This window comes from Melanerpes formicivorus, unplaced genomic scaffold (genome assembly GCF_026170545.1).
Source record: "Melanerpes formicivorus ecotype bairdi unplaced genomic scaffold, bMelFor1.0.p_v2 SCAF_6, whole genome shotgun sequence".
Classification (NCBI taxonomy): Eukaryota; Metazoa; Chordata; class Aves; order Piciformes; family Picidae; genus Melanerpes; species Melanerpes formicivorus.
This window is the reverse complement of record NW_027142358.1, coordinates 35,160,239-35,170,695: the sequence shown is the minus strand read 5'-3', so window position 1 is coordinate 35,170,695 and position 10,457 is coordinate 35,160,239. Positions and strand designations below refer to the sequence as shown.

At 49.0% G+C, this 10,457-nt stretch overlaps 1 long non-coding RNA gene across 1 annotated transcript in view; it reads right to left on the bottom strand.

The window, feature by feature from the left end:
- Positions 1-3,494: 3,494 nt before the first annotated feature.
- The window catches only part of LOC137441638 (uncharacterized), a 22,612-nt gene continuing 15,649 nt past the window's right edge, over positions 3,495-10,457 (bottom strand). The window contains exon 4 of the long non-coding RNA XR_010987459.1: positions 3,495-3,587. This is a non-coding gene — a long non-coding RNA (uncharacterized lncRNA). The remainder of the gene's footprint in view (positions 3,588-10,457) is intronic.

The following is a 10,457-nucleotide window of genomic DNA, read 5'->3' as shown; positions in this document are numbered from 1 at the left end:
AGTCAAACAATACTTGGTTCTTCACGAGCCACCCTTAAAGCTGAAACTCCCCTGTCTGAATGCCCTTTTGCAAACAGCTTTTCACTGCTGGCTTCCTGCAGTCCTCGCTCACATCCCATTGAAGATGGTCAGCTTTGGTTTATGCTAAAGTTAGCTTGGAATAGTTTGTCCTGGATTTGCCAGGTGTGCCCAGAGGCAGAGAGAGTTTTGCTGAGATGTTCCAAGAGGGTAGAAGTCAATGATTCATTGTTTTGGTAGCATCAGGTCATTCAAAGCGTATTGCAGCTGGAAAGTACTTTTCTTTAGTGAGGGTGGGTTTGTCATTCAAGCTGTACTTGCTGCCCCCAGCCAGCTTGCCATAGCTCAGCATCCTTGGGAAGACCTTGGGCATTTCAATAGGTGCAGAAGAATGTTCTGCTCCATTCAAGTAAATGGCCAAGCTGATGAGAAACAACATTTATTGTAGTCACAGTCTGCTTTCTAAGTGTTGTGGGGTTTGCTTTTGCTGGGTGTTTCTGCCTGTGCCTGTGCTCACACACTTGTCCTGTGTGTGCCTGGATTTAACTGCCTTGCTTCCCTTCATTCACCTTCTGTAAGTCAGGCAACCTGTGTTTTTGTGCCAGGATTCCACCTGCATATCCTCTAAGGCCCAAGGACACTAATATTGGGGGTTGGTTGTTTTACTGCTCTCTGAATTGGCCATGGCTGAGAAGTCCCATGGGTTTGGGTCGGTTTGGGTTGGGTTTTATGTTTTCATGTTGTCTGAACAGGAAGCAAACTCAAAGAGGTTGCTTGAAATGTTCCTGCCTTGGCAACAATTCCTTTCAGTAGTTTTGCACAGCACACACAACAGCGGGGGAAAATCACCTAATAACAATGGCTGCTTTTAAAGTGCCCCTCTGGCATGGTCTGTGTTTCGAGTTAGGAGTCAGGGGCACAAAGCTACAGTCCGTGCGCATGGAGACTCTCTCCCCAGTGCAGGCGAGCACACCGCCTTCTCCCCTCTGCTGCTGCTGCTGCTGCTGCTGCTGCCGGCCGTGCAGTTGGAGATAGCCATCTATAGATGGCAATCTCCTGCCTAGCACAGAGCCGAGGGGGAGCTGGCAGCGGCTCCTCCAGCAGCCAGCTGAAGCACATCTCTGTGCCTGCATTTCCCAGAGCTGGACAGCGGGCTGGCCCTGGGATTGCGCAGGAGGCCTTGCAGCAGCACTCCGGGCACGGGTTTCAACTACAAGAGGCGAGACTTAGGCTAGCTGTGAGGAAAACGTTTTTTATGGGAGAGTGGTGAAACACTGGCACAGGTTTCCCACAGAGGTGGTAGATGTCCTGCTCCTGGAAATATTCCAGCTCAGGTTGTTTGGGGCTGTGAGCAGCCTGCTCTAGCTGGGGATGGCTCTGCTGGCTCCAGGGGGTTGAACTGGGTGGCCTGTGAAGGACCCTTCCAACCCAGAGCATGCTGTGAGCCTGTGATCCTGACTTGATTTGGATCCAGAGGGACTGCTTTAGACCTGCCTGGTCTTGTTTGACTCTGGAAATGGACTAGTGTCTGTTACACTGCTGAGCCATGGTGTTATGTGGGAAGCTGTGCTGAGCTCTGAGCTATCCCGAGTGGGCAGACTCCCACTGTTTCCATGGGGTGTGGTGCTGTGCACTGTGGTACCTCACACAGTGCTGCTCTCAAACCTGGCACCAGCCATAGTCTGTCTTTCACATTTTTGCTAGAGAAAAGCAAGTGGTGCCATTTCTCTGGGAGGTGCAGTGAAGAATGGGATGATGCTCCCATCAGGTTAAACATGCTCAAGAGAAGACAGAGGGGAAGGATACAGAAATCTCCTCATCCCCTTTAAAGAGGAGGTGTTCTGTGCTTCTCTCTTTAACATGAGGGAGAGGATACCATAGTGAGTGTGGTGAGCATCCCACACCTTCCCCAGAGACTCAAGAGTGCCTGAGCATAGGGACCTGCCTCTACTCAGAGAAAAAGTGGCTGTAAGCAATGGCAGCAGGCTTCACTGTGAACCAAATGTGGTTGCCTCTAAGACATCTGTCCACAGAAGGTTCTCCAAAGGCCTGTGTGCTGAGAAGACATGGAGCCAAACCCAGCAGGTCTCACAAAGGCTAGGGTTTCATACTGAAGCAAATTTTGTATCAAAGAGGAGGGTATGGTGCTAATGTGCTTAATAGACATGTCACGTGCACCTCAGAGAGATTTTGAGATGTATTTGAGATTGCTGTGGCCTTCATTTAGCTCTGGGCCTGGGTTAGTACTGATAGATATCAAATAACCAAGACTGACAATAGTCTGATGTTATTGCTGGAAGTGCTGCTAAATGAAGCCCCCTCCAGCTGGGAGGCTGGGGATGCGAGATCCTGACACAATTACCCAAAAGCTGGGTAAATAAATGCATGAAATTCCTCAGCAGATATGAAGTCCTTGCACAGCTGAAGGATGTTAAAGCTGATGGTGGCAATATTCTCAAGGTGCAGGGATAAAATCCACCTTGGGTACCACTCCACACAGCGTTTGAGGCTCATCCGAGGCACTCCAGGAGCCGCTGCGGTGTCTGTTGGGCAGTGAGCCCCAGAGCAGCACATTTATTTGGAATTCACAAGCTAACACTTCCAAGGCCCACTTCTGAGAACTGGCAAAATCTAAAGCTCCTCATTAAATGCCAGATAAATGGAATGGCCTGAGGGCAGGATGGGTGAATGGGATACGTGAGCATGAGTCCAGTGTCCTGTAATTAATGGGGTCTGAATAAGCAGAACCAATCCAGCCTGAGCGCCAATAAAATGACTGCACCTAGCAAAGTTCAGATAAGAAAGATGTGAACTTTAAGGCAGCTGAGCACAAATCAAGCTGCTGAGTTTTTGTAGAAACCTTCCTCAGCTCCAGCTCCCTCTTAAGGTTAAGAGAATCCTTTATCTCAGGGCTCCCAACACAGAGAGGCTTCACTTGAAATGCTTCATTTGAGGCACATAAATAGTTCCACCTCTGCTCGGCAGACATTCAGACACAAACTCTTTCCCCACTCTGGTCAGCAGTAAGCAGGAATGCATTCTGGTTTAACTCTAAAGCAAAACATTTTGTTTGATCCAGATCTGCCCTGCTCCAGAAATCATGCCTTGGATGATTTGGGCATCTTAACCAAACCATTGGGGCTTTCGTGGTGATACTTCCTATGAACATGGAATTTAATCAATCTTCCAAAGGTCACTGTGATATTGCCTTGTCCAAAATGCCAGAGAAACATGCCTGTGCTGAGCTAGCCCCTTCAGGAATCAGCCAGGAAGGTCTCAGTTCTGTGGGGGAAGGACAAGCGAGATGCCAGGATGCACCTTGATAGTAATAACCATTTTAGCCCAGCTAGGCCAGCATGAAAATTGAGATTCAGTCCCCATATTTCTAGGACAAAATATGCTACTCTTCCCACTCCTCTGTGGCATCAGCCTTGAGTCTGGTGGCACTTACCCCAAGCAGGAGGACCTGAGCAAGGGCTAAAGCACGGTGGGTGTGGACTCCTCCAGTAAAACTCAAGCCATGGTTTAAGCCTAAGGTCTCCAGGTCCAGGCAATGGAGTACAATTGCTCTGGAATCAGAAATTGAGGTTACTCATCCTTAAGCTTTCTGATTGCTTCCCTGCTGCATTTCCCAGAATTACACATAATCTCTCTCTCTTTAATCAAATTCATTACAATTTGCATTTGCTGGAAGGACAGATCAGGTACCCAGCCCTTTGAAAAGGAAGAAGAGTGTCCTTGTGTCATAAACTACTGCAAACCAGGATCTGAGTGACTTTCTGCAACTTGTAGTTAAAACACTTGAGTTTTGCCTCTGCCTCAAAGAACAGCAATCAGCTGGCACTCAAGCAGGAGCTGTTACAGCAGCTTGCCTCAGTTTCTCCAGCTCTAAAGTGACGATTGCAGCAACAGCCTGCTGGGAAGGTGGGCTTTTTACAGGTCAAGCTGCTGCCCAGGAAAGCTGTTCAAAACATTGAGTCTCTGCCCTTCAAGAGGCAGCTGGGCAAAGTGTGATCATTCCAGGTGAAGGTTCTTGGTGTTTGTGGGCTTTATATATTGGTCACGTTAAATTTCACCTCTTGCAGCTCTAACTTTCCCTTCTTGTTACTTAAGCGCTGCCATAAAGCATAATTGCAGCTCAGAGACAATTAGGGACTGGGCTAGAGGATTTGAAAGCGTTTTTCTTTTGAAGTAGCAGTGAAACTCTCCTGTTGGCAGGGAGCAGAAGCGCCGTCGGAGGCTGCTCAGGGGAAATCCCCAAGTAACATAAATACAACTTTAAAGAGATGGCATTTTCCCTGAGAAGCACTTTCTCAAGAGACTGTGGTCAACTTCAAGGGTGCCTTTATCAGACATTCCAGTGGGAAAAAACAGGAAGAAGAGCTGAAGGCCAAAGGTAACACAATAGGGGCCTGCAGCAGTCACAGGAGTATCGGTTACGATAAAGCAAGCTGCGCAGCAAGGAGATTAAGACGTGGATTACCGACCACTTACCATGTGTCAGAGAGAAAAGAATAGTTTCAGATGCCAGCTTGACTTAATCTGGTACCAGCCCTCTTCCCTTGAAAGGATTAATGGGCACTTTTCTTCTGCCTGAGCATTTTTAAAGGGTTTGTCATAAGAAAGATTGAGAGGAGCAACAAGTAATGACAGAAGCTTCAGCAGGAACTATTAAAGGATTTGATAACAAATTCTCCATTTCTGACTCAAACCAGGTCACCATTAGCTGGATGCCTTGCTTAATTAAGGGGAGGTTGTATTCCCACCGAAAGGAGCTGTGGTGCTGATAGGGAGCCTTCCATCGCAGCCACGAACAGGAAATCAGCTCCAAGTGGGCACCGGTTTGGGGTGTGGCTCTAAGAGAGTGGTTTTGTACTTTGCCAGGGATCTGCGATGCCATCCCCTTGGGTTCTTTAGGCATTCCTCTTTGGTCTTCCAGAGTTTCCATGTGACACCAGATTGTGGCACAACCTTGCTGCAGAGGCAAGAAGGAACTGAACCCCCCGAATTATCCCCTTCTCTCCCTGCTGTGCCTGTTGGAGGTTTGCATTTGTGGGAGAATTTGGCAGAAGACCTTCACTATCCCAAAATCTCCATGCTAAAGGGATGGTTAGGAAAAGGAAGGAAACACTCCTGAAAAATACAGAAATTGCCAAAAAGCCAATGCTGCAGATGACATTTCCCAGCAGAGACCAAAGAGCAGGGAGGCTCTGCAGGTGGACAGCTCAGCACTTCACTGTACTTCTGTGTGTGTTACCTTCCTCACTGAACACCCAACTCTGGAACAGCTTTCAGTCTTCTTGTTGGCTGAGGAGCTCCACCACAACAGATAGGTCACCTTCACCCACTCCTGTAGCTGCGCCTCGCCTGCTTAAGGCACAAGCTGCACCACTGCCAGCACTGCTGGCCTCTGCAGATCAGGAGTGTCCTGTCCTGAAATGCTTGTATCTATCTTACAGAGCATCAGGCTCCTCTGCTTAGCATGATCCTGGGCCTTTCTAGCTCGTATTCCTAGAAACACCAGGCCTTTAGAATGCTGCCTAAGCCTTTTGCATGTGTCCCATGCCAGACTCCGGTGGTGGTGGTTTCTAATCGATGCTATCCCAGCAAGCCAGGCATTCAGGAGCTATCCAGGCTATGAGGATGCCTGGATTCTGCTTTTTATGACCCTACAGTCCATGGGAACACAGACATGGGGAAATCCAGGCATTTTTCCAGATGTTATTGACAAGTCAAAGAAAACAAAAGCTAGGTAAAAGATCCTGGAAGCCTCTCTCTGCTTTAAAGCCTGCAATAATAACCAAACTAACAAAGGGAGGGGGGAAGCTTCTTTTAGGTTAACCTTAAATTGTGAAAGAGGCTTCAATGAACCTGTGTTGTACTCTGTGCACATGGAGTTGACTTACTACAAGCACTCCTACAGGGCAACATTTTAAGTTCTCAAAATTTCAAAGCTGTACCTGGTGTATGAATTTTCCCTCCTAAAATCACACAGACTGTCTGTAAAGGAATCACCTTCTAAACCCACAAACGGAGCCCACACACTCTCAGCAGCTGTTTTGCCTGTTAATTGTGGCATTGGCTGTTTGAAGGGCAGTCTGTTCCCAATTGCTTCAGCAGCCTGCCCAGCACTGGCTGGTCCCTTTCAGCACAGGTCACTGTCTTTGTCTCTCCTTGAAGCCACTGCCTTTACTCATTCTTTTTCCTTTTCCCCACTTGGTTTGGGGCAGGCCCATGAGAACATGGCCCATTACACCTGGTCACCATCATGCCCAGTTTCCCAAGTTCAGTTTATGGCTATATAAAAACAACAGAAGAGTGAGGGCACATTTGCCAAGTGCCTCTCAAGGGAAATCTCATCTTGACAAGGGTGCCCTGGTGAGACCTCATCTGGAGTACAGCATCCAGTTCTGGGCTCCCCAGTTCAAGAGGGACAGGGATGTGCTGGAGAGAGTCCAGCAGAGGGTATGAGGATGATTAGGGGATGGAGCACTGCCTGGGGAGGAGAGGCTGAGGGACCTGGGGCTTTTTAGCCTGGAGAAGAGAAGACTGAGAGAGGATTTAATAGATGTTTAGAAATATCTGAGGGCTGGGGGTCAGGAGGGAGGGGACAGCCTCTGCTCTCTTGCTCCCTGGGATAGGACAAGGAGCAATGGATGTAAGCTGCAGCACAGGAGGTTCCACCTCAACACAAGGGAGAACTTCCTTATTGTAAGGGTCACAGAGCACTGGAACAGGCTGCCCAGAGAGGTTGTGGAGTCTTCTTCTCTGGAGACTTTCAAGGCCCATCTGGATGTGTTCCTGTGTGACCTGAGCTAGGCTGCATGGTCCTGCTCTGGCAGGGGGGTGGACTCGATGATCTCTTTGGGTCCCTTCCAATCCCTGACATCCTGTGATCCTGTGACAATGTCAAGTCAGACCTAAGATCCCAGGCAAGAAGACCTACTGGTGTTAGTTGGGTTGGAGGTGAAGCTGAGCATGACCAACCCTGGTCATCAGCTTCCACTGGCTTTTGATTAGTCACAAGAGACCATGTGAATAGTGCTGGGCTTGCCTGGTGCAACCCAGGCTGAGCAACCCCAACTCCCAGCTTGTCCTCATAGCAAAGGTGTTCCAGCCTTCTGATTATTTCTGTGACCTCCTCTGGACCCACTCCCACGGGTCCATGTCCTTCCTGTGCTGGAGCGTGTCCCGAGCAGAAGCAGAGGAATGCTGCTGTGCAGGTATGTACAGCACGTAGACACTCACTGGAGCAGCACTCAGCAGAGCAGGTGGACTTCTGCTGTGCTGACCGCTGTGCGTGGCAGCTGGTGATGGGGTTGGAGGTAGCTGGAGAGGCTATTGCTGCACCCAGCAGTCTGGCATTGCTAGGGGTGGGATCAAGACCATCCTGTGAGAGGTCTGCCCCACAGAGCCATGTCTCTGTAAGACTGGCAAATAACACAAATACATGATGGGCTTGGTTTGTTTTATCAGCTTAGCAGTTGGTTGGATTTTCTTCATTCCACTTATGACCAAAGCTGAGCCCTTCTCTTTGGCCAGCTCGTGGCCATGCTCTAGCATCCTCCACCCTGAGCAGTAAGAGTGGCAGTGTTCAACTGGAGCACTCAGGGACTCCTGACGGATGTCTCTTTCCCTGGGCTGCCCTGCAAAGGAGCTTGCCTCCAGTTTTCAGCAGCTCCCCCGATGTCCCCAGGCATCCCCAGTCTCCTCACAGGTAGCTTCCAATGCACAGTTTTGTCCTTCCCTACTAGAGTGCAGAAGCCAAACAACAAGCTGCTGTTCAGCGCTGCCTGGGGAGCCAGCCCGGCCGTGTCTCGCTGGCTGCTCTCTAACAAGCCCTCCATTCATTGGGGCTCCGTGCAGCTGAGCTGTTTCTACCTGAGCCAGTGTTACAGACCTTTAATCAAACAAATGTACAAGGAAGCTCAACTACTTAACTGCTGTGCTTGTTCCGCGGCCCCAGATAGCCAAACGCAGCACAAAGAATTCTGCCCCGCTCAGGACGAGTACGTTTCCTCGCCGTTGTTCCCAACAAAGGGCAGCAGGCACAACTGGCCCCGCTCTCTGTGTCACTGAGAAGTGCAGAGCAATTTGTTTCTATTAAACAGGATGCTTCTATTTTTTATTTTGTTGGCTTAGCCTCTCCTCAGCCTGTGCCAATCAGGGTCTTTAATCTGAACTGCCCTTGACCGTTTCTGCTACACCACAGAAGAATTCTTTCTGGGCTGCTCTCTTTTTTTCCTCCTTTTCCCCCCCTTCTTCTGGCACAGGTAATTGTGAGAAAGCAGGAGAAAGCCCTGGGGTATTGGGTTCAAAACACAATCCTGCCATTCTCAGAACCGCACAAAGAATAAACTTGAATGCGACATTGAGTCCTCCCAGACTGCACCTGCTGGAGATCTCCCAGCCCCTCCAGTTCACGGTGGGGTCACCGCAGGCCCCGCTGGGCTCTGGTGGCAGCAGAGCTACTATGTTTTCAGTTCACAGTGAGATTAGATCTACAATGTTTGACCTGTCTAATTTATTTCTTGTGTGCTGAAGCAAGGAGAGCCAGGCACACGGTTAAATGCCGACCGACCCGCTCCCCTGGAGAATGCTGCCGGGGTCCTTCAAGGACCAGTGACGTGGTGGCATTCTGAAAGGCTGTGGATTGGGGCTGGGATCATTTCATGAGACCTCAGCACCCAAGACAAAACTTTGCTATGTCTCTGTGTACTGGCCTGGATCCGCTCTCCTCAGGGGTCTGAGAAGAAAACTCAGTGCAGCCTCTGCTGTGGGCAAGCTCTGAATTCCTGGGTGGTTTGCTTTGTTTTTGTGACGGAGGCTCCTTTGGGTTTGAAACCTGTCCTGGAAGCACCACTAAGAGTTGTTTTGCTCACTGCCTGAACTTCTGTCTCCTTCCCCTGCCATGGCATGGGGAGCCAAGGTAGCCTGGTGCAGAGAAGGCAGAAGATCAGAAGCTCAAACCAGCTCTTCCATGCAGTATCACCGAGCAGGGAGCCCTGCCGTGCTGCCAAGGCTCACCTTGGCTGGCAGGGGAGGATCCCAAACACACCGTGTTCCTCTAAATTTCTGACATACCAACAGATACCTCAGTCCTCCAACACCTGCCTACATCTGGGCAGACCCTCTGTTCCTCCCTCCAGGACTTGCCTTCAGTGTTTTACTCCTTATTTTATAGCAGACAGAGATGTTGGCTTGGTTCAATGGTACAAAAGCCAGCTCTCCTTGTCTCCATCAGAGATAGCTCTTCTGCTCTTTCTGTTGAGGCCAAGAATTAAGGAACTTGCTGTCCCTCTGCTGCCTTTTCTTGCTGCCTTTTCTGCATGGGCATCTGGAAAACCCAAGGACACACCGATATGGGGCAAGAAAAAAGAACATAAAATGTAGCTCCCCCTCTTCTCCATTGTTTGTCTCCTTTCACTCACATCAAATCCACCTCCTGAAGTATTTCACAGACTGGTACATGGAAGCATACTCCAAAGCCCAGGATTCAGAGCCTTGGGCCAGGCACAGACCCCTTTGGAGAGGCAGCATGGACCAGAAGAAAATCAGAATTCTGAGGGGAACAACAGAAAAACCAAATCCCTGACTTTTTATTCTCCTCTGGAGATCTTGCAGCAAACCAGGATCTGCTGGTATGTACTGCTGAAACCTCTGGGGCCCTGGGATTAGATCTTCTCTTTCTTCACCACATTATCTCTGATTTTGAGATAAACAGAGACCTCTGACACCCCCCCAGGTTCCTCTGGAGGGTGAATCAAAGCTGCAGTTGGAGAAGCTTCCTACCTTGGAAAATGCTGCAGGAGGAGATGTTCCAGTTTGAATTTTTTAGGGGGGGAAAAAAATTCAGGTTAGTTATAATTTTTTTCTGAGTATTTTTATCTACCCCTAAGGCAAGAGATAAATGAAGTGTGAGAGTACTTTGGAGAGCTTAGGAACTATTTGTGGTGAATAATTTATTGGACAAATTTTGCCCTTATTTCAGTTCATGAATTATCTGTGCACTGCCTTGGTACTTTCACCAATTTATTCATAATTCAGAATTATTCCAGAAATGTTGCTGCCCAAACACATCTCGCTGCACAGTTTGCCTAGGAACAGATTATTGATTCAGCTATTTATTATCTGCAGGGCATCACTTGGGGGGGGAGGGAGGGGAAATCACTCCTCTTCAAGCCCAGCCTCCAAGTGCATTTCTATCCGCAGCCTCCGTGGGGGCTGAATTGACTCCTGGAAATTCTGACCGTCCTTAGCCATTCAGCCTGCTCTTTAATTGGGTGTTTGGTTTAAACAAACGACTTCTACTACCTAATTAGTGACTCTAATCAAAGCAAATATCACACTTAGAAAAGCAAAGCAGCCACTTTGTTGCTATGAAGGCAGCCAACAGAGCAGGTCTTGTCCTGGGTCTGGGTCTGATTTGCATATGAGTT